Genomic DNA, 25,645 nt, shown 5'->3' with positions numbered 1-25,645 from the left:
ATATTATAATTTTTTGTGAAAAAAATGATTTTATTCTTCTATTGTTATACCTTGCGATTAGTTTTGATTTTTTTTTGTTTGAATAGTTTGGAGTGACAAGTTATTAAACAATAATATATGTTCAGAATCTTTTTTTAATCATTAACATCACACATATCTTATATAAGCAACTATTTGAATCTAAATTTTTTGAAAATAATAGCATTTCATTTTATCATTGAAAACTCAATGAATTTTGAAATTCAATTGTAACTAACCAAATTAGAAAGTATATAACATTAATAATCAAATTTAGAGAAGATAATTAGTAAGCAAAGAAGAAAAATACAATCAAACTCGACTGATAAACAAATCTCCACTAAGATCAGATAGAATAATTTAAAATAGGAAACAGTGACATATCGTCTTCCCAACATTATTGGTGCGTGGTGGATCCTTATAGTGCATGATTGAAGTGGTGGATCCCAGAGTTGACTATCCAGCTCAGTTGGTAGAGCACAAGGTTTTTAACCTTGAGGTCGTAGAATCGGGTCCCACGGTGGGCAAATCATAATTTGGAGGTCTCCCACGGAAGCTGCTCACAACCTGGCGTTGGGAGCAGCCTTGTAACAACCTGGAAATTTGAAAATAATATTTAATTGAAATTTGAGGATTTAATTGTGTAATTGGTGAAAATTGGGGACTAAATTGAAAGTTTTCAAAACTTGTAGGTTGTTGTAGAGTTTAAGGAAATTCAGGGACTAAGCCCTGAATTTACCCAAAAAAAAGTGTCGGCTAGAGAATCAGATGTGCGTGGGGGTTGAATTATTAAGCAAAAATTTACAAGTTTTCTTCCTTTCAAGCCCCAACTTCTAACCACGATCCCGACGTCGTCCGACCTCTGATCGTCGTTTTGAAAACACCATCGTGTTCATCATCGAGTGAGGAACAAACCCCTTAAATTAATTGAAGTGAAACTCTGCCAAACACCGTGAATTTCAAGTCAAAGTCTCGATTTTTTTAGCTCAATCGCCGAGAAAATCTTAAATTAATCGCCGATCGTTGCTCCGTTTACAACACCTCCCGCACCATCATGTTCCTTGTGCCGTTCCGAGTCTGCCGGTGTCATCCTTGGTCTCCGTCGATGGCGGTGCGTGGGGAGGTGAATTATACGCTACCGGAAGACGTCCCACGCGCCGCCACTGCGCGTGGGGAAGGTCAAAATGACCGGTTACAACCCGACCCGACCCGTTGACTCAACCCGTTGACCGTTGACCGGGTGCTATTCTGGTAATTATTTGGAAAATGGTGCTATTTTTGTAATTTTTTTAAAATAATTTCGTAATTTTTTTTATAAAAAATGATATTTTAGTAATTATTTTGAAAATGGTGATATTTTGGTAATTTTTTTGAAATGATGCTATTTTCGTAAAATGGTGGTTCATATCTTGACCACCTTTGACCAGAACTTTGACCGGCCATTAAATGGCCGTTAATCTTTTTCGAGAATATCTATCCTGACATTTTTAACGTCTCGAATCTGTTTTTGGGGTCCGTTTCACCAAATTCGAACACAAAAGTCTCCAAATCGTCAGTCAAACCCGTTGACTTTGATTTTGACCAATAATTCAGAATTTCAGAAGGTCATACTTTATGTTTTTCGACGTTCTGAATCTGATTCCAAAGTCCGTTTTGCCAAATTCTTACCCGAAATCCCCGAATCGAGCATGTGAACCCAAAAGGCTTAGTATTTTAATATTTTGATTATTTATTTGAGTTTGGTTAAGGAATTGATTCAATAAAATATTTTATGAAGGTACTCGTGTTTCACCTGAGCGTGGATCAGTTAGGTCTGGAGTTGTTCATTCGTCAGATCGGCCCGAACCGCGTACTACAAGAATTACCCGTAGGTTTCCGTATATTATTTAAAAAAATATTAAGATTATTTATATTAGGATTCCAATATGGATTTTTCCAATTCGTAGGATCTAGCGCTGCAGCAGAGCGTGATCGACAAACCCAGTAGTAGGCTTCCCTATCTGATTTCTTAGACTGTTACAGGTGTGTTTCCTGACAGTATTACATTACTGTTTTAAAATGATTCATCTGAATACCAAGTATTTGATATCTGATTTACTGTATATTCCAATATAATTTCTGGATTAAGGTATTTCATACCAATTTCTGAAATCTGATTATCTGACATCTGAATTACCATATATTACTGTTTTGAATTCTGATTTCCGTATTTCTGTATATGGTTTCCAAGTATGAAACATTTTTAAGTTTTAAGTGATTAATCATTGTTTTCACTTGAATACATTCATGTTTAATATTGTCATTGGGGGGTATTGTTGAAGGAAGATTATCTGCAAACTTCTCGACTTTGTGCTCAGGGTCTAAATGGCATGTGCAGTTGGGTGTATGGTTCTGGGGAACCTACACGTTTATGATGTGAACGGATGGGGGTAGTGTTCATGTTTAAAAATAAAAACATGTTGCATAAACCGATTTTATTGAAAGATTTTATTTGTATGTTTTTTATATTGTATGGAGCACACTGGGCTTTTTAGCTCATTCTGTAGTTTTTACCCTTTTTCAGATAACAATAAACCGTAAGCTAGCAAATTTGGCATCAGGGGAGATCAACTACTTATTTTGTACGAACGTATATCTCTATATGTTTTTCGGTTATGTTTGATGACATGTATTTGCTATTGTTTTGGATATATCTGTATTATTAATATTTTGTTCTATATTATATCTAATGTATTTTAAGAATTTAAAAAAAAACTCTGAATGGGATATGTGACCACTTAGGTTTGGGTCTAATTTACAGATCGGGTCTGGGGGGTTACATTTGGTGGTATCAGAGCTTTCGATTTTAAACACTCGAACTGTATATGGGTCCTAAACTTTGGATTTTTAAGAAATTTTGAAGAAGAAAAAATGTCACCTTATTTTATGATTTAAAGTTCTCTCGAGATCTCTGATGCTAATCTGACATATGTTTCAAATTCTTTCTGTAGAGCCTGATAGATCCAACAATGAGTGCTGCTAGAGGTCGTAGGACAGGACGTGGCCGTGGTCGAGGACGAGTCACTCAACCTTCTGTTACGATAGACGATCTGCTGTCTCCACGTGATCCTCTTGTTCCGCAAGTAAATCCGACCCTTTCTCATGATGACCAGTTTACTCCTGTGAGAGACCCTCCCATCACTGGAGATGAGGATACTGACATGAACGAAGATGCCATTAATAGAGCTATATTCCGCATGTTTCAGAGAGCTGCCAGAGCCCCTACTAATATGACTACGGTTGAGATTTCAAATTCTCTGGTTGCTGCTGGTGTAGTTCCATTCGAGGGTATTACTGGTGGACCTCCGACAGAAGATGAATATTGGCTGGAGGACACGGTGAGGATTATGGATGAGATGAACCACAGACCTGAACAGAAGTTGAAGGAGGCCCTAATTATGTTGAAGAAAGAGAGCTTTAGATGGTGGCAATCAATTTCTGGTAATATTCCGAGAAACCACTTAACATGGGATCTTTTCAAGACACGTTTTCGGAGTCGCTATATTGGGGAGAGATATCTGCAGGAGCGACGCCAGGAGTTTCAGGATCTGAAGCAGGGTAATATGTCTGTTATGGATTACGAGGTGAAGTTCATCCGATTGAGTCGTTATGCCCTTGGACTTGTTGACACTAAGGTAGATAGATGCTTGATGTTCGAGAATGGACTCAGGTATGAAATCAGGAGCCGAGTTGCTACTCACCGGGAGAGGAATTTTGATGCCTTGGTTGAGATAGCCAAGACTGCGGAGGAAATAGAGCGATTGGGTATGGAGCATAAGAGAGGCAGGAGTGATTCCTTTCAGAGAGGTGGTGTGAGTGTCAAACTTCTAGACATGGTGGATCTTCTGGGTTACAACCTTTGTAGACATGTGATTATTGTGGGAAACATCATCTTGGGGAATGTAGGAGAAAATTTGGCACCTGTTTTAGATGTGGTTCTGGTGACCATATTATAAGGGATTGTCCAGTGTCAGTTACTACAGTTCAGACACCAGCTCATACTCTCGCTCGTATTCAGAGTACTGTTCAGACTCCAGCAGTGAGTCATAGTCAGGGCAGAGCACCAGGATCGGCTAATAGAGGCCGAGCATCTCAGAGTAGGGGTCCAGTCAGATCTGAGGTCAGACAACCTGTATTGGTTTACACTGCCAGACTTCGACAAGATCGTGATGGGCCTAATGTGACTGTAGGTACTGTTATTATTCATTCAGTTCCCTACTTTGCATTGTTTGATAGTGGCTCTACCAATTCATATATATCGCATTCCGTTTCTGAGGGTCTAAATATTCCTGTTGAGAATACTGAGCATTCGGTGATAGTTCAAAGTCTCTTAGGCAAGTCCATTGTGTTCGATCGTAGTTTTAGAAAGTGTCCTATAGAGATCAATGGGGAGATTGTTTTGGCCGACCTTATGGAGTTACCTTTGAAAGAGTTTGATTTAATTCTCGGCGTAGATTGGTTGGACAAACATCGAGTAAATATTGATTTTTAGACCAAGAGAGCTGTTCTGAAGACCCTAGATAATCAAAAAATTATAATGATCGGGGAACGCCGTGGATTTCTGACGAATGTTGTGTCTGCTTTGGTAGCTGAGAAGATGATCAGGAAAGGTTCCGAGGCATTTCTTGCTTATATATTGGATACTAGGAGTTCTCAATCTGATATTGAAGGTGCCCGGATTGTTAAGGAATTTCCCGATGTTTTTCCCGAGGAGTTGCCTGGATTACCTCCGGATAGAGAAGTTGAGTTTGAGATTGAAGTCTATTATGGTTCCACTCCGGTTTCAATGGCTCTTTATCGTATGGCCCCAAAGGAGATTAAGGAACTGAAAGTCCAACTTCAGGAGTTGTTGGATAGGGGATTTATCCGACCCAGTGTATCACCGTGGAGAGCCCAGTTCTCTTTCTCAAGAAGAAAGACGGGACATTAAGACTCTGTATTGATTATAAGAAGCTGAACAAGCTCACGGTTAAAAACAAATATCCTCTTCCCAGGATCGATGATCTATTTGACCAATTTCGAGGGGCTTATATCTTTTTAAAAATAGACTTGAGGTCTGGGTATTATCAACTCAGGGTGAAAGACTCGGATATTCCGAAGAATGCTTTTCGTACTCGGTATGGGCATTTTGAATTTTTAGTGATGTCATTCGGGTTAACAAATGCCCATGCTGCTTTTATTGATCTGATGCATAGGGTGTTTCGACCTTATTTGGACCAGTTTGTAGTTGTGTTCATTGATGACATACTGGTGTATTCTAGAAGTGAAGCAGAACATGATGAGCATTTAAGGATTGTTCTACAGACTCTAAGGGAGAATAAGTTATACGCTAAGTTGAGCAAGTGTGAGTTTTGGCTCAGCGAAGTGACTTTTCTTTGACATATCGTTTCTGATGATGGTATTCGGGAGGATCCAAGCAAAGTGGAGGCTATTCTGAACTGGAAGCAACCCAGGAACGTTTCTGAGATCCGTAGTTTCTTGGACTTAGCTGGTTACTACCGTCGTTTTGTTGAGGGGTTCTCCCTTATTGCAGCTCCTCTGAAGAAACTATTGAGGAAAAATGTTCCATTTGTTTGGTCTGAGAACCAACAAACTAGCTTTGAGAAATTAAAAACTGTTCTAACTCAAGCCCCAGTGCTGATTCAGCCTGAATCTGGAAAAGATTTTTTTTTGTCTACAGTGATGCTTCTCACTCTGTATTAGGATGTGTTTTGATGTAAGATAGGAAAGTTGTCGCTTATGCTTCGCGTCAGTTAAAGCCGCATGAGCGTAACTATCATATTCATGATCTGGAGTTAGCTGCCATGGTTTTTGCTTTAAAGATCTGGAGACACTACCTCTACGGAGAAAAGTGTTATATGTATATTGATCATAAGAGTCTGAAGTATCTACTTACTCAGAAAGTATTAAATTTGAGACAACGTCGTTGGTTGGAGCTTCTAAAGGACTATGATTTAAAGATAGAATATCATCCAGGGAAAGCTAATGTAGTGGCAGACGCCTTGAGCCATAAGACGATATAAGATCTCAGAGCCTTATTCGCCAACTTGAATTTATTTGATGATAATAGTTTGTTAGCAGAGTTACAGATTAAACCTACTTTGGCCGATGAGATTAAGACCAAAAAACTTATTGATAGCTCATTGCTTCCCATTATTGAGCAAGTTAAGCAAGATCGAGTTCAGAGTATACTGTGGATCAGGATGGTATTTTGTGTTTTCAAGGTCGTTACTGCGTTCCTAAAGATGATGAGTTGAGATGGGTTATTCTTCAGGAGGCTCATAGTAGTCCTTATGCTATGCATTCTGGCGGGGACAAAATGTATAATAATCTCAAAGAGCGCTACTTCTGGACTGGTATGAAAAAGAATATTTCAGATTTTGTAGCGAGGTGTTTGACTTGTCAGCAGGTTAAGGCAGAACACCAGCATCCATCTGGATTGTTACAGTCAATTAAGATTCCTGAGTGGAAATGGGAGCGCATTACGATGGATTTCGTTACTGGTCTTTCTCTGACTCTTTCAAAAAAGGATTCTATTTGGGTGATTATTGATCGACTCACCAAGTCAGCGCACTTTATCCCTATCCGGATTAACTATTCTCTGGACAAACTGGCTAAGTTGTACATTTCAAAGATTGTTAAACTTCATGGTGTACCATTGTCTATCATATCTGATCGAGATCCAAGGTTCACTTCCAGGTTCTAGAAGGCTTTGCACGAGACTCTGGGTACTCGTTTGAATTTCAGTACATCTTTTCATCCTCAAACTGATGGACAGTCTGAGCGAGTAATTCAGGTGTTGAAGGATATGTTACGGGGTTGTGTGATTAATTTCCATGGTAGTTGGGAAGATTTCTTGCCATTAGCTAAGTTCGCTTACAATAATAGTTATCAGGCGAGTATTCGCATGGCACCGTACGAGGCTCTGTATGGACGTAGATGTCGTACTCCTATATGTTGGACAGAGTTGCATGATAGAAAAACTTTGGGTCCAGACTTGGTTCGAGAGACTGAAGATACTGTCAGATTGATCCATGATCGCTTAAAAGAGGCATTCGATAGGCAAAAATCATACGCAGATAAGCGACGTAAGGATATCGAGTTTGAGGTTGGAGATCAAGTTTTTCTCAAGGTATCCCCATGGAAGAAGGTATTAAGATTTGGACGTAAGGGTAAACTGAGTCCGCGATTTATTGGGTCGTATTGTATTTTGAAGAAAGTTGGATCTATTTCTTATCAGCTTGAGTTGCCTCCCCAGCTCAGTTGTATTCATTATGTTCTTCATGTGTCTATGTTGAGGTGATACCGTCCAGATCCGGATCACATCATTCAGGTTGATGAGGTGGAGTTGAGACCTGATTTGTCATATGAGGAAGAGCCTATTCAGGTTTTAGAGAGAGATGAGCGAGTTCTTCGGAATAGGCGTATTCTAATGGTCAAAGTTCAATGGAGTAATCGTAGCCCATCAGAAGCTACTTGGGAGACATTGGAGTCAATAGAGGCTCAATTTCCTCATCTATTTTCATAAGGTAAATTTTGAGGACGAAATTTCTTGTAGAGGGGGAGAATCGTAACAACCTAGAAATTTGAATATAATATTTAATTGAAATTTGAGGATTTAATTATATAATTGGTGAAAATTGGGGACTAAATTGAAAATTTTCAAAACTTGTAGTTTGTTGTAGAGTTTAAGGAAATTTAGGGACTAAGCCCTGAATTTACCCAAAAAAGTGTCGACATACACTCTATTAAATGGAGAATCAGATGTGTGTGGGGGGTGAATTATTAAGCAAAAATTTACAAGTTTTCTTTCTTTCAAGCCCCAACTTCTAACCACGATCCTGACGTCGTTTGACCTCTGATCGTCATTTTGAAAATACCATCGTGTTCATCATCGAGTGAGGAACAAACCCCTTAAATTAATTGAAGTAAAACGCTGCCAAACGCCGTGAATTTCAAGTCAAAGTCTCGACGTTTTTTTAGCTCAATCGCCGAGAAAATCTTAAATTCATCACCGATCGTTGCTCCGTTTACGACACCTCCTGCACCATCGTGTTCCTTGTGCCGTTCCGAGTCCGCCGATGTCATCCTTGGTCTTTCGTCGACGGCGGCGCGTGGGGAGGTGAAGCGGTTAAAGTTTCCGATTTGTTGAAATCGAGCTCTCCGCCGTTCAAAAATTTGAACCGAGCTTTGTAAGTACCTCGAAATCGCTCAATTTTTAGAAATTTTTCCATGAATTATACACTACCGGAAGACGTCCCACGTGCCCCCACGCGTGGGGAAGGTCAAAATGAAAGGTTTTACCGGTTACAACCTGACCCGACCCATTGACCCGTTGATCGTTGACCGTTGACCGGGTGTTATTCTGGTAATTATTTGGAAAAGGGTGTTATTCTAGTAATTATTCTGAAAAGGGTTCTATTTTAGTAAATTTTTTAAAAATAATTTCATTATTTTTAAAAAAAATGATATTTTAGAAATTATTTTGAAAATGGTGATATTTTGGTAATTTGTTTGAAATGATGCTATTTCCGTAAATGGTTGTTCATAACTTGACCACCTTTGACCAAAACTTTGATCGACTTTGACCGACCATTAAACGGCCGTTAATCTTTTCCGAGAATACCTATCCTGACATTTTTTGATATCTCGAATCCGTTTTTGGGGTCCGTTTCACCAAATTCGAACTTGAAAGTCTCCAAATCGTCAGTCAAACCCGTTGACTTTGATTTTGACCAAGAATTCATAATTTCAGAAGGTCATACTTTATGTTTTTCGACGTTCTGAATCTGATTCCGAAGTCCGTTTTGCCAAATTCTGACCCAAAATCCTCGAATCGATCATGTGAACCCAAAAGGCTTAGTATTTTAATATTTTGATTATTTATTTAAGTTTGGTTAAGGAATTGATTCAATAAAATATTTTATAAAGGTACTCGTGTTTCACCTGAGCGTGGATTAGTTAGGCTTGGAGTTGTTCATTCGTCAGATTGGCCCGAACCGTGTACTACAAGAATTACCCGTAGGTTTCCTTATATTATTTAAAAAAAATTAAGATTATTTATATTAGGATTCCAATATGGATTTTTCCAATTCGTAGGATCTAGCGCTGCAGTAGAGCGTGATCGACAAACCCAATAGTAGGCTTCCTTATCTGATTTCTCAGACTGTTACAGGTGTGTTTCCTGACAGTATTACATTACTGTTTTAAAATGATTCATCTGAATACCAAGTATTTGATATCTGATTTACTGTATATTCCGATAATATTTCTGGATTAAGGTATTTCATACCGATTTCTGAAATCTGATTATCTAACATCTGAATTACCATATATTACTATTTTGAATTCTGATTTCCGTATTTCTGCATATGGTTTCCAAGTATGAAACATTTTTATGTTTTAAGTGATTAATCATTGTTTTAACTTGAATACATTCATGTTTAATATTGTCATTGGGGGTATTGTTGAGGAAGATTTTCTGCAGACTCCTCGGCTTTGTGGTCAGTGTCTAAATGGCATGTGCGGTTGGGTGTATGGTTTTGGGGAACCTACACATTTATGATGTGAACGAATGGGGGTAGTGTTCATGTTTAAAAATAAAAATATGTTGCATAAACCGATTTTATTGAAAGATTTTATCAGTATGTTTTTTTATATTGTATGGAGCACACTGGGCTTTTTAGCTCATTCTGTAGTTTTTACCATTTTTCAGATAACAACAGACCGTAAGCTAGCAGATTTGGCATCAGGGGAGATCAACTACTTATTTTGTACGAACGTATACATCTATATGTTTTTCGGTTATGTTTGGTGACATGTATTTGCTATCGTTTTGGATATATCTGTATTATTAATATTTTGTTCTATATTATATCTAATGTATTTTAAGAATTTAAAAAAAAACTCTGAATAAGATATATGACCACTTAGGTTTGGGTCTAACTTACAGACCGGATCTGGGGTGTTACAAGCCTACTATCCTACCTTCCCTTACCCCATTACATATGGGAATAAGGATCAGTTAATTTTTTTTTATATAAAGATGTTTTAGTTCCTTAAGCAAAGCAATCATGTTGTAGGAAGTAATAATGTCCATGGTCCTTGATGGGGGCAATAACTCAGACAAATGTCACATGTTTAAGTCACGAACGATGGCTATCATTTAAATAAAATGAAGGGGTAGTTCTGTTGTGCGGCACTTAAAAAACAGCTAATATACGGCGTGATCGGTTAAACAAGTGACCGGTTAAAATTTAGATCAGTTATGTTATATTATTTAACCGTAAATATTATCAAGTACAATAACATATTAGGTAACGCTTATATAATGTAATAGATAGCGCTTATATAATAAAATAAGTATTTAACCGGAAATATTATCAAGTACAATAACATATTAGGTAGCGCTTATATAATGTAATAGGTAGCGCTTATATTGACCTATTTTATAAGTAAATCGGTATATTTATACCGGTAACATTGCAAATTTACCTATTACATTATAATTATCGGTTTCGATATTTTTTGGATCGATACTTTTTATAAATGTATCGACACTATATGCGTTCACCTTTTGTCATTTATAGACCGATTTTATCATATTTTTACATGTTATAATATTATGGATCGATACATTTTTATAAAGTATCGACACTTTATTGGCGCTATAACTTCTTCTCTTTTAAATTCCAAAAGTGTCGATACTTATAATAAATTATCGACACTTTCAACATATCCGGTAGCTCTTTACATGTTTTGTCATTTCGAGACCGGTTTTGTCATATTTTTACCTGTTATATTGTTATGGATCGATACATTTTTATAAAATATCGACACTTTATTGGCACTATAACTTCTTCTCTTTTAAATTCCAAAAGTGTCGATACTTATAATAAATTATCGACACTTTCAACATAACCGGTAGCGCTTTACCTATTTTGTCATTTCGAGACCGGTTTTGTCATATTTTTACATATTATATTGTTATGGATCGATACATTTTTATAAAGTATCAACACGTTATTGGCGCTATAACTTCTTCTCTTATTAATTCCAAAAGTCGATACTTATAATAAATTATCGACACTTTCAACATAACCGGTAACGCTTTACCTGTTTTGTTATTTCGAGACCGATTTTGTCATATTTTTACATGTTATATTGTTATGGATCGATACATTTTTATAAAGTATCGACACTTTATTGGCGCTATAACTCTTCTCTTTTAAATTCCAAAAGTGTCGATACATATAATAAATTATCGACACTTTCAACATAACCGGTAGCGCTTTACCTGTTTTGTCATTTCGAGACTGGTTTTGTCATATTTTTACCTGTTATATTGTTATGGATCGATACATTTTTACAAAGTATCGACACTTTATTGACGATATAACTTCTTCTCTTTTAAAAAATGTAAAATTTACCTGATATGTTGAAAGTGTCCATACTTTTTATAAAAAGGATTCATACTTTTTTTAAAGTTATGTAATTTATGTTTCAATTTTTTTTAATAGTGTTTCATGTTTTCCACCAACAATTTTAATTTAATAATTTCATTTACACAAAAAATTATTTGATTGTTTTGATATTTTATAAAATATTATTTAGAATTTAAATTTAACAATATGTTTAGGTAGAAAATGTATTGACACATATTTAGGTAGTTATTGTACATACCTAAATATGTACTACGAATTTAATGTTGTACCCACCCTTTAACTACCATTACCAATACCACATCCTATTGAAAGCAGCACGACTGAAACATGTTCAAAATGAACCTTTACTTACATCTCCATCAACTCCGGGACCACTGAACTTGCACAACAAAATTTTTGCCATGGATCATACTGATGTAGACAATGTTAAGACAACCGAGGAATGCCATGAAGTACATAATGTTGATGAATCTGACAGATTGGTTGGTCAGCTCTTCTGTTCACGTGATCAAGCTTGGTACTTTTACAAGGGATTCATACGGGAACATGGGTTTAGTGCACGTAAGGGAACAACACGGCTTGACGTGGAAGGGAATGTGAAGACACAAGAATTTTGTTGTTCCAAAGAAGGGTTTCGAGGATCAAAAGTCAATACTGTTGATCGTCAACGTGCTCATACGCCAGTCACAAGAACAGGATGTAAGGCTAGAGTCTTAGTTATAGCAACAAATACAAACGATCAGTGGGTTATAAGTAAGTCTGATCAGAAACATAATCATGCATTGTGCACACCTGCTATGACACCATTTATGCGTTCTAATAGAGCTGTAAGTAAGGCTGATATCGATGAGGCAACAACATTAAAAGAGGTCGGTGTTGGCACGTCACAAGTAATGAACTATTTAACGCAACAGGCATGGGGCTATCATAATGTTGGATTTACACATAAAGACCTCTACAATGCACTTCAAAGAGGTAAAGCAAAGGAAATCATCGATGGGGATGTGAATGCGCTTATTGCCTACTTTGATTATAAGAAACATGATGATCCCAGGTTGTATACCTATTCTCTCATAAAACCGGCATATCTATACCGGTTATATTACAAAATTACCTATTACATTATAATTATGGGTTCCGATGTTTTTTCAATCGACACTTTTTGAAAAGGTATCTACACTTTATGCTGATATTTTTTTGGGTATAATGAAAATTTACCCATTACAATATAATTATCGGTTTCGATGTTTTTGGGGTCGTTATTTTTTATATATTGATCGACACTTTATGGGAGACTTTAAGTTTGGATACATTTGCAAGCAGATGTAAAATACATTAATAACTAGTATTGATATTTCAACAATCCTCAAATGTATATGTATACAGAGAAGCAAATATGGAATAATTAATGAAAATATACATACAATATAATCAAACCAAAAGATACATACACAACAATATTCAAATAATGTACCGACAAACGAAATTAATCCGATGAAAAAGGGTCATTTTTAACGAAGTCCGGAACATTAGGGGCCTTTAACAAATTTTCCAAATACTCTCGTATGTTTCCGCCTTTTTCTGAGGACATACATAAATAATTTCAATTATCAAACTAATGAGGTGCAATTTTACTAACAATTAACTAAATTCACATAAGCATGAATAAATTGAATGTCATACCTAGAGCATTGTCGTTCGAATGGGAAGCAGCGTGAAAGGTATGTGGACATATGTAATTGTATTTCTATATAAACACATAAGTTGTTAAAATAATCAATGTCTGAACACCTGTTCAACTGGAAAAACATATTGCATAAATGCAACTTACCAGATTATAAATCATTTTTTCCGCTGAATCATCGACCAAAAGTGTATTTAGCTCGTTAAAATCAGGACACGCGTTCCAAACATCATTGAGATCTTTACAGTAGGTAACATTATCGTATGTTTTGCATTTTGCTTGATCCTGTTCACAAACAGTCGAACATAAATATGTAGGAATCATAGACAACGAAAAGTCAGTAAACTGTAATGACATTCATCTTACCCAAACGAATAGAAAATGCTCAGAAAATAAAGGTAGTTTCTCAAGTACACGATCGACGTTATGCATGAGATTGTAATCAAGTTTGAATGTTAACATTCAAATGTATATTAATAATTTTGACTACAGTAATTCAATTGATCCAAACATGTTCTAACCTCATCTTTGAAGACCAAAGGGCAACAACAAAATTGTCGACAAAAAATTGCATAAATTCAAATAATCTTGTTCTGAGGACAACATCTACAACATGAAGAAAATGATATTAAAGTTATACGCTTATATGTTAAAATAATGGATATAAAAGAATAGAATTAAAACCTGCAGGAAGTCTTGGGATGTAGGCAAGGACACCATTGAGATCAAAAATTAAAAGTTTTCTTGAAGGCGGCGTTGCAGACATGATATAATTGTTTGGATCATTATCATCATCATCATCGTCATCTTCATCGTCAGCTTCATCTTCATTGACCGCTTGGTTGTCCGCACCTGTTAAAACAAAATACAATACAGTTCAGAACGTGTAAATGCTTAGAAACATAAATAATAAATTAGGGTTGAATTATCTAACTCGTTTGATGTCGTTGACGTAATTCGTCACGCAACATGGAGACTTCATCGTGCAATGATGAAATATCGGCTCGCATTCCACTCACAAGGGAATCAATATGCTCCCGAAAATTGACCATGTATTCCATCACGGTCTTAATTGTGACATCCTCTGCAACTGGAGCTTCTGGAGCTTCTTCCATCATTGCGTTTCCAATTGGTTTCTCTTCTTCATGGCTAATAGGGTCCATTTTCTCCCTCTCTTGATCTAATCCGACCTCCTTGACACGCTTCCAACTGAGTTTTTCAACAAAATCATATCCCACTTTTTTAATAAATAACATGTCAATCTTGCGGGTTAATCGAACAGGGACGTCATGCGAAAAATCAACTTCTTTCTTCTTCAACAGATGGGTGATGACACATCCATATGGTAGTGAAGTTGAAATTGTTGCTCCCTTTGTGACCATATATACAATTCTATTAAATATGAGTTTAGAAATGTTTGGAGCCGTTTTGGATTTGGATTTATACTTTGCTATCCACCAATAATCGTTGTCTCGAAGCGTTGAATGTTTTCCACCACTAGGCCGGATATACCATGTGAGCATTTTGTGAAACACTCTCGACTCTACATCTAGGTGAATTGGGCTATTTCTAGCAACCCGTTTAATTGTAGACCAATCTACATCATTTTCATCTGAATCCCCTTTATTTGCTACATCTAAACCCTCCGTAATAGTTTCCGGAGATATATATATATATATATCCTTCCTCATGACATGTGTATTAATTCCTATTATATTAGTCTTATTAGGCTCGTGCTGTAAGGAAGCATTGTTGTAGAAGACTCTAACTAGGTTGGGGTAATATTTTGGTTCTACACCAAGGAATTCAAGCCAACCCCAAGATTTAAATGTGGATTTAAAACTAAATGCATATTTATCATCAAACAAGAAACCCAGGTCAATGACACGTTTGGGACGAATCTTCCTTACTTTAAAACTCGTTTGCCATCTTTGTTTCTCCATATCGGATCTAAAGTTCAGAGTTTCGAAGGACCTGATTTCCTCAGAAGAATCATTTGTTTCAGACGGAGGTTGTGGTTGAGAAGAACTGGGTTGAGAAGAGCTTTGAGAAAGATCGCGCTTCTGACGCTGACATTTTGGATCCATTTTGGTTGAATGCTTTTACAATTGGAACACAAACATTCAGGAAAAAAACTCCAATATAGAAATTAATCAAACCCATAAAATATCGATTCATTTACCTAAATATCTGATCGTCACTGTTATGATAACGCTAGTATTCTTCGGATAGGAAGAGTTTTCTTTTGCCTGCTTGCCTTTAGTAAAAGTTTAGGGTTTGTCAATTTAGAGTTTGTATACTATATATAATATAATGAACGCGGGGAAAACACTCGATATTTAAAAATAGTATCGACACAAAATTAAAAAGTGTCGGTACATATATTACACTTATTCTCTCATAAATCCGGTATACTTATATCGGTTATATTGAAAAATTACCTATTACATTATACTTATGGGTTTCGATGTTTCTGGGATCGACACCTTTTATATATGGATCGACACTTTATGGTTGCACCCTATTTTCCATTTATTCTGGACCAATAGTATCGACACAAAATTAAAACGTATCGATACATATATTACACCTATTCTCTTATAAATCCGGTATACTTATACCGGTTAGATTGAAAAATTACCTATTACATTATACTTATGGGTTTCGATGTTTCTTGGATCGACACTTTTTATATATGGATCGACACTTTATGGTTGCACCCTGTTTGCCATTCATTCTGGACCAATAGTATCGACACAAAATTAAAAAGTGTCGATACATATATTACACCTATTCTCTCATAAATCCGGTATACTTATACCGGTTAGATTGAAAAATTACCTAATACATTATACTTATGGGTTTCGATGTTTCTGGGGTCGACATCTTTTATATATGGATCGACACTTTATGGTTGTACCCTGTTTGCCATTCATTCTGGACCAATAGTATCGACACAAAATTAAAAAGTGTCGATACATATATTACACCTATTCTCTCATAAATCCGATATACTTATACCGGTTAGATTGAAAAATTACGTATTACATTATACTTATGGGTTTCGATGTTTCTGGGATCGACACCTTTTATATATGGATCGACACTTTATGGTTGCACCCTGTTTGCCATTCATTCTGGACCAATAGTATCGACACAAAATTAAAAAGTGTCGATACATATATTACACCTATTCTCTCATAAATCCGGTATACTTATACCGGTTAGATTGAAAAATTACCTATTACATTATACTTATGGTTTCGATGTTTCTGGGATCGACACCTTTTATATATGGATCGACACTTTATGGTTGCACCCTGTTTGCCATTCATTCTGGACCAATAGTATCGACACAAAATTAAAAAGTGTCGATACATATATTACACCTATTCTCTCATAAATCCGGTATACTTATACCGGTTAGATTGAAAAATTACCTATTACATTATACTTATGGGTTTCGATGTTTCTAGGATCGACACCTTTTATATATGGATCGACACTTTCTGGTTGCACCCTGTTTGCCATTTATTCTGGACCAATAGTATCGACACAAAATTAAAAAGTGTCGATACATATATTACACCTATTCTCTCATAAATCCTGTATACTTATACCGGTTAGATTGAAAAATTACCTATTACATTATACTTATGGGTTTCGATGTTTCTGGGATCGACACCTTTTATATATGGATCGACACTTTATGGTTTCACCCTGTTTGCCATTCATTCTGGACCAATAGTATCGACACAAAATTAAAAAGTGTGGATATTTATATTACACCTATTCTCTCATAAATCCGGTATACTTATACCGGTTAGATTGAAAAATTACCTATTACATTATACTTATGGGTTTCGATGTTTCTGGGATCGACATCTTTTATATATGGATCGACACTTTATGGTTGTACACTGTTTGCCATTCATTCTGGACCAATAGTATCGACACAAAATTAAAAAGTATCGATACATATATTACACATATTCTCTCATAAATCCGATATACTTATACCAGTTAGATTGAAAAATTACGTATTACATTATACTTATGGGTTTCGATGTTTCTGGGATCAACACCTTTTATATATGGATCGACACTTTATGGTTGCACCCTGTTTGCCATTCATTCTGGACCAATAGTATCGACACAAAATTAAAAAGTGTCGATACATATATTACACCTATTCTCTCATAAATCCGGTATACTTATACCGGTTAGATTGAAAAACTACCTATTACATTATACTTATGGGTTTCGATGTTTCTGGGATCGACACCTTTTATATATGGATCGACACTTTATGGTTGCACCCTGTTTGCCATTCATTCTGGACCAATAGTATCGACATAAAATTAAAAAGTGTCGATACATATATTACACATATTCTCTCATAAATCCGGTATACTTATATCGGTTAGATTGAAAAATTACCTATTACATTATACTTATGGGTTTCGATGTTTCTAGGATCGACACCTTTTATATATGGATCGACACTTTCTGGTTGCACCCTGTTTGCCATTCATTCTGGACCAATAGTATCGACACAAAATTAAAAAGTGTCGATATATATATTACACCTATTCTCTCATAAATCCTGTATACTTATACCGGTTAGATTGAAAAATTACCTATTACATTATACTTATGGGTTTCGATGTTTCTGGGATCGACACCTTTTATATATGGATCGACACTTTATGGTTTCACCCTGTTTGCCATTCATTCTGGACCAATAGTATCGACACAAAATTAAAAAGTGTGGATATTTATATTACACCTATTCTCTCATAAATCCGGTATACTTATACCGGTTAGATTGAAAAATTACCTATTACATTATACTTATGGGTTTCAATGTTTCTGGGATCGACACCTTTTATATATGGATCGACACTTTATGATTGTACCTTGTTTGCTATTCATTCTGGACCAATAGTATCGACACAAAATTAAAAAGTGTCGATACATATATTACACCTATTCTCTCATAAATCCGGTATACTTATACCGATTAGATTGAAAAATTACCTATTACATTATACTTATGGGTTTCGATGTTTTTGGGATCGACACCTTTTATATATGGATCGACACTTTATGGTTGCACCCTGTTTGCCATTTATTCTGGACCAATAGTATCGACACAAAATTAAAAAGTGTGGATACATATATTACACCTATTCTCTCATAAATCCGATATACTTATACCGGTTAGATTGAAAAATTACCAATTACATTATACTTATGGGTTTCAATGTTTCTGGGATCGACACTTTTTATATATGGATCGACACTTTATGGTTGCACCCTGTTTGCCATATTGTAAATTTACCTTTTGCTTTAAAGTTAATTTTGTAGTTATTGTACATACCCTCAATATGGAATGACCATTCAATCTCGCACATGATGACAATTATGATGACATTTGGTATAATACAGACAACAATCTCCATATATAGTAAGTATCAACATGACTCTTAATGTGTATAAGAAACATGTCCTGTATAACAACCTACTGTTAACTTTTCTCATCTCATTCATAATTACATTCACATACAAAATTATAAATCGTATACAAAATTATAAATCTAATACAAAATTAACCCTACATTTACATCATTGCATCCTTTTGTTATTCTTATATCTCATGGCAGCTTTTGTTATCTTCTGTCTTCGTCGATTTTGATTGTGGCTTACGAGATCGTTTAATATTCGCGATCGATCCCACTCTCCAACAACCTATATTCAAATTGTCAGAACGTTAAGTATTGTAAACTATAGCATTTAATCTACGACATTTAACAATTTTACCACAAACAAATTTTTTCTTTCCACTTACAAAATCACCAGTTGCCCCTGTAGAACCGATCGATTCCATCCACATCATCACGTACATATCGCAATCATGTCTGTTACAAAATTTGAAAACCACACATGTCAATTATGATGAATCCTGCATAAATTAAGCTTTCTATTTATGATAACATCTCATACCCATTCAATTGCTTATTCTTCTTATGCTCCACAAATTTGAAATTTTTCAAGGGAAACTTTCCTAGAGATCCACAGTATTCAACCCAAATGCGTTTCTTATTATAAAAATCTAATATTTTAATCTGCATTAAAAAAGAAGAAGTTATGATCCAAAAAAGTTATGCATTATAATTTACATAATGTCCTTTCATACATACATACATACATACCAATCTCTTAGCATCCTTCACTCTCTGTTTAGCTGCTTCAGATGTAAACATACTATCATATATTGTTGCAACACGATCTACCATATCCAACACCAACAGATACCAATGTGAATTATGGTAGTTTATTGTGATCATGATCTGCAACAAATTTCACACCCAATTTGACAAAATTCAAACATTCTGTATCCGAAAACAACATTTGCAATTGGTATGGTGTCTTACCTTCTCACAGTCGGTGAATTTTACATAGTTATCCAATATGGGACCCCAGAAGGTAGCAATACTCTCGACACTTTCTTTCCTATTGGCATCCAACGCCTGATGCTGCAATTACGCAACAAACATTATTAATTTACCGTCTATAACACTACTTATCTCCATTTATTAATTTAACTCACCGCTAAGTGGTATGGAAGGTAGCCAATCCTCCGGAGTGACTTTTGAGAATCGTAGCATACTGTCCAGGCGAGCAAATCAATAACCTAACAAAATTAATTACACAATCAAAACATATTCAATAAGTTTTAACATTTTATACTTTCTACTTACCACACCGCCAACCCATTCCGTAGGCTTCAACGTTGCAACGTCGTATACAGTAACGAATTGATTTCCCATTGAGATTACAGAATATCTGTATGAATCATTAGGATTAATATGTTGTCATGCAATATTTAAATATCACTCACAAAGCAATATATTTCACTTACCCCGATTCTAACTCACTATTCCATAAATAATCACAAATTACAGCTTCGATGTCATCAATTCCGCTTGGAATATCCACTTTTTCAACCTACAATTTTGCATACAAATTTTTGTCACAACAACATAATAAAGATCAAATTAAGTTTTATTTTATTCAACTTACCTTCTGCTTCTTCTTCTGGGGTGCAGGACATTCCGAATCCAAATCTGCTGCCATAACACTCTCCGGTGTATAAATTACATCGACTTCTTTCTTCCTCATTTCTTCCATCTCTTCTTCTTCCTCCTCCCTCTTTTTTTCCATCTCTTCTTCTTCCTCCTCCCTCTTTTCTTCTTCATATTTTTTCAGTTCATCGTATTTTTTCTCTACGTAGCTCTTCATCTATTTTTATTTCACCCTTCAATTGATCTCCTTCATCCAAGTATTTATCAACCACCCCCTTCACCCCCGTAAGTTCACTCCTCAATTCCACAACCTCCTTCACCACTCCCTCAAATTTTTCACCCGTCACCATCTTAAGATCACCCCTTAACACCTCAACTTCTTTCACCACTTCACCCCTCAACACCTCTACTTCTTTCACCACTCCATCTATTTTTCCTTCCACTACCCCCTAATGCCTCTCAAGTTTCTCTTCGACTCTATCAAGTTTCTCTTCGACTCTTGATTGTCTTTGCATGATATAAAATTGGATTTTTTTTTTATATCAGCCAATTCAGACATCAAAATGTCGAAGTTACTCTGTTTTCCCTCACCGTCGTCCCCCTCACCGTCATCCCCCAATACAACCATCTCTCCTTTCTTCTCCTCTACCTCCACTACCTCCTCTACATCCTTGCCAATAACCTTCAAAATTAAATTACAATATTAAGACATTGATTATATTCTTAATATTATTTAATTACATTTATTACCCTTTCTTGCTTCTTCGCTCTATCCAACTTCAACTTCACCATCACTCTAACCACCTCTTCCTTCCCCCATGCATGGATGCGTGCTACTCCGGTTCTTTCATAAGCCGGCACTGCCTCACAGCCCGACCAAAAATCGAACAGTGCAACCTGCATTTATAATAAAATTTATATTTTTATATGATAACTATACTATCATTTTATATAAAAACACAAAAAAGTTATTCAACTCATTTACCTCTAAGATTGCTATGCACCTTTTGAGGTATCTCTGGCTGCCCTTTTTAAAGGTGATTATTGATTTAATCAATCTCGAATGAATATATTCAACCCAATTAAATTCACCCTTCAAGCCTTCATCGCAAATGAGCTTCATATATTCCTTGTTCGTTGACGTATCACCCGTTGGACAAAGAAAGATACCGACAAGGTATAATAGAACTCTGGCCTTCAGCTCATCCCCCCCGTAAGATCCACTTTTTATTTCCTCTTCAATTTCAACATATGTCACCTTCTTCTTCAAATCATATGTGGAGGCAAGTGATTTCCAGTCTTTACTCTTACAAACTTCTACAACACTTTTGCCTTCATTTTCTACCCCCAATACGGCTGCAGCACATGGGATCCCGAGAGGAAATGAAAAATCACCATACTTAGCAATACATTGTCTGACATCAAATTACGCCATCAAGGATCGACACAATTCCCTCCGAATAGGTCGATCCCTTACTCCTACCAACGATCCAAAACCTATTTCTCCCAGCACATTCAACTGACCATTCTCCTTAAGGTGTTTAATTAATGAATTCACCCTTTTAATGCTGCATCTTGTCGACACTTCCTACATTTTTTAACAATATATAATGTTATAGTTCTTATATATTTTGTATCAACGTATTTACAAGTTTAATGAATACCTTATTTTCATGTGCTTTCCTCCGTTGTTTGTATTCTTTACTATCATTCCTTGACTGTGCGATGTAAGGTTCCTTTTCAACATTACTCATCGAATTCCATTTGGACCTCACATCTTTTGTCACCTAATATTAAACATAAACGGTTCTTAATCAATACATTAACACTAAATAATACTCAATGTCAATTTCATTTTACATACCGAACCGCTCTGTGTGCCATCTTCCTTCATCCTTTTGCATTCGGCCATACTGTCATCATTTAAAATTTGTAATCAATTTAAAGTTTATCAATACTTTAATCCAATTACCATTTCAACAATAATAACAAAAAGACATTGATACTTACTAGAAGTACATATATCCACCCTTTGGTTGTTTTCGAGTCTCGGTCTCAATTTCAAAGTCATATGCGCCACCAACAATTTTACAACCCATTGACTCCATTTTTCCTGGCCTTTATATATCAGTTTACGCAAATCAAATTATTTTGTTACATACACTTTATTCAATATACAAATATAGATAACTACTCTTTTGGTAAAACGGTTTTCTTCAAAAGAATTTGAATGACCACTACAAAATGTGTCGGCACATTTATACAACCTATAATATCATTTTCTACCTATAATATTTAATAAAAGTATCGACATTTATATTTTTCCTTGAATATCACTTTCTACCTGCAATCGGTTCCAAATGCTTCTTTACTCTAAAACCCCAAACAACACATAAAAACCCTATCGCGATTACTGTAATAATAAAAAACTAGGGTTTCGACAACATACTTTTCGATTCGACTGCAGCAACAAACAAATTTCGCTTTAAAAGCGCCTTCTGAAATGCAGCAACAATTACGCTTCGATTTCAAAAACTCGTTCGTTCTATCTATTTTTAGAGGATATTTATCTATGACCTTTATATTTTCATCGGATATGTTATTTATATTTAATCGATACAAATACAAAAGTGTCGATACTTTTATGTCAGGTGTCGATACTTTCGAAAGGATAATTACGTATTTCTTTGAAAGTATCGATAATTTATTACACGTACTTACGAAAGTATCGACACTTTTAATATATCCAATATCATTTTACCAGTTTTATCATTTTGATACCGGTTTTATCATATTTTTACATGTTATATCGTTGTTTGATCGATACATTTTTTTAAAGTATCGACACTTTATAGGCGCTAAAACTGCTTCTCTTTTAAATTCACAAAGTGTCGATTCTTATATAAAGTTTCGACACTTTCAATATATCCGGTAGCGTTTTACCGGTTTCATCATTTTGATACCAGTTTTATCATATTTTTACCTGTTATATCGTTGTTGATCGATATATTTTTTGAAAGTATCGACACTTTATAGGCGCTAAAACTGCTTCTCTTTTAAATTAACGAAGTGTCAATCCTTTATATTAAAGTACCGACACTTTAAATATATTCGGTACCGCTTTACCGGTTTTATCATTTCAATACTGGTTTTGTCATAGTTTTACCTGTTATATCATTGTGAATCGATATATTTTTAATTTAGATCGACATAAACCGACAAGTTAAGTTTGCCGGTTGCATAATTTTTTAATATTTCTTCATGACTTAGACCTACTACATTATTATTAGTCAACATTTCCGGTAGCGCTAAACCGAATTTATTAAATATCTTTTAATATATCCGGTAACGCCGTATATTAGCCGTATATTAACCCGCCGTTCCTAAGACATTCCCAAAAGGAAGTCTCACCACGAGAAAGACACTTCTTCAAATCACCTGTGAGCTTCGATCTTTGATTTTTGATACACTGTTCCCCATTTCTTCAGATGCGTTTCCCAGGTTCTGTCTCTTACCTCCTTTGTTTTAAGGTTTTGTTTATGATAAGAACATCATTTTGCTTGTGTTCTGCTTTGTTCTATGTTGTTTTATTCTGATACTGATGTGTTGAGTAGTGAGTTGTTTCTGGGTTGGTTTTAGATTGGACTAATGGTGTTGGGGTCAAATTCGGATTCTGGAATTTGGATCATTTCAGATTTTAAGTCATCTTGAGTTGTATGTTGCTTTAATTCCAGTGCAAGTGGTAGACATGAACATGTATCCGATATGGATAGGACCTCTGGAGGCTATATCTCTATAATCAAGTGTCGGACACGAATGCTTCATGAAAAAATAAACAGTTTGTTCATTATATGTCTAGTCATGTTTTGGTTTGGGTTGACCCGATTTGGATTGGTTACTTTTTATGATTAGATCTAGTTGATTAGATCTAGATTCGGATTAAACTGATAGGGTTTTAGAGTTCAAGTCAATACCGAGAGATCTTTGAATTCATATTGCTTTTGCAGGCGACCCTTCTATGATTTGGAAGGGATCAGGAGCTATTTGCAGCCCTGCAATGAAGCTAGATTGAATCAACAATGTCGGCTTATGGCCATCAAATGGAGCGAGACTTCTCCGGCCAGAGTCTCGTTCAAGAGACGGTGGTACGCTTTTAAGTATCCGCTATGCCCAGACTGAATTTGATTCATCATATATATATGCATATTAATCTTTGCTCGTAAAGTAGGAAGGAGATTGGAAGCCGTTACACTACCGAGTCAGGATTCTACATGACATCTCATGCTGCAACAATCTTCGTTGCTGGTCTTCTAGTCACTGGGGTTCTATTAGTAACAACGGTGGTTTCATTAGCAGTAACGTTGCAATCATGTGAGAATCGGAGCAATGGGATGGTCGAGATCGAGAAAGAAAGCGACAGTCTCCGTTACTGTCTGATTCTCATGCTGCACGGGGAACTCAATGGGTTTAAACCCGATGAAGTTCCTCCCATCTGCAGGAGTCTCGCCGTTGGACATATCAAAGCTGGAGGGTACGCAAGAGACTTGGATTTCACAATGCGGATGATCGATAGCTTTTCTTATTCCATTTCGCCATCGAACGATAGTGTGGATGCGGTGTTAATGGACATTGATGACATCCTTGCTTTGGATCCTCAGTGGAACAAACCGAGCAGCTGCATCGAAGGGGCAATGTATCTGAAGCAACGACGGACACTCGAATTGTACATGAAACTGCATTCGAGAGGATGGTCTCTGATTCTGTTATCAAGGAAGCCTGAGAGAACGAAATTTTACCATTTACAACCTTAATTCTATAGGATATAGAAATTGGGCTTCTTTGATTATGAGGTACGTATTGTTACTTCTGGGGTTGCATATGTTCAACGTAGCTGGTTAAAATTTTCCAGAAAATATTCTCAGGTCGAATCGAGAAACGGAAATGAAAACAAGCGAGTACATCTCTAGACGAAGAAAATCATTGAAGGAAGAAGGGAAAGAAATAATCAGTGTAATTAGCAGCCAAATGGATGCTTTAACATGCTGGTCTTTGGGAATTCGTGTGTTTAACCTTCCAAAAATACCACAGTTTTGATAATCACCTTGAAAACTGCAGATTTTCACAGTAGATATTGTGTTCTTGTTCTTTGTATAGTGTTATTCGTATACAAATATGACGAGTTTCGACAAAATTTGATATTCGTATTTTGAATTAGAACAACTATGTTCGGATCAACTCGACGCGAGCCATGGAAATGCTCTAATGGTATGGATCATTAACTACCTTAATCGCCTCAAAAGAACTAAACTTAAAACTTAGCCACCATTGATGGAAACTCTGTTTCGATTAACAAAACAAGCAAAGCTGAAACG

The 25,645-nt window shown here is 35.9% G+C and overlaps 1 pseudogene; it reads left to right on the top strand.

The window, feature by feature from the left end:
• The first annotated feature begins 24,139 nt into the window (after positions 1–24,139).
• LOC120115500 lies at positions 24,140–25,367 on the top strand (annotated as a pseudogene).
• The last annotated feature ends 278 nt before the right edge of the window (positions 25,368–25,645 follow it).

The sequence above is a fragment of the Hibiscus syriacus genome, unplaced genomic scaffold, assembly GCF_006381635.1.
Source record: "Hibiscus syriacus cultivar Baekdansim isolate YM2019G1 unplaced genomic scaffold, ASM638163v2 tig00110264_pilon, whole genome shotgun sequence".
In the NCBI taxonomy this organism is placed as follows: domain Eukaryota; kingdom Viridiplantae; phylum Streptophyta; class Magnoliopsida; order Malvales; family Malvaceae; genus Hibiscus; species Hibiscus syriacus.
Note: the sequence above shows the minus strand (reverse complement) of the source record. Positions and strands in the feature narration are given on the sequence as shown.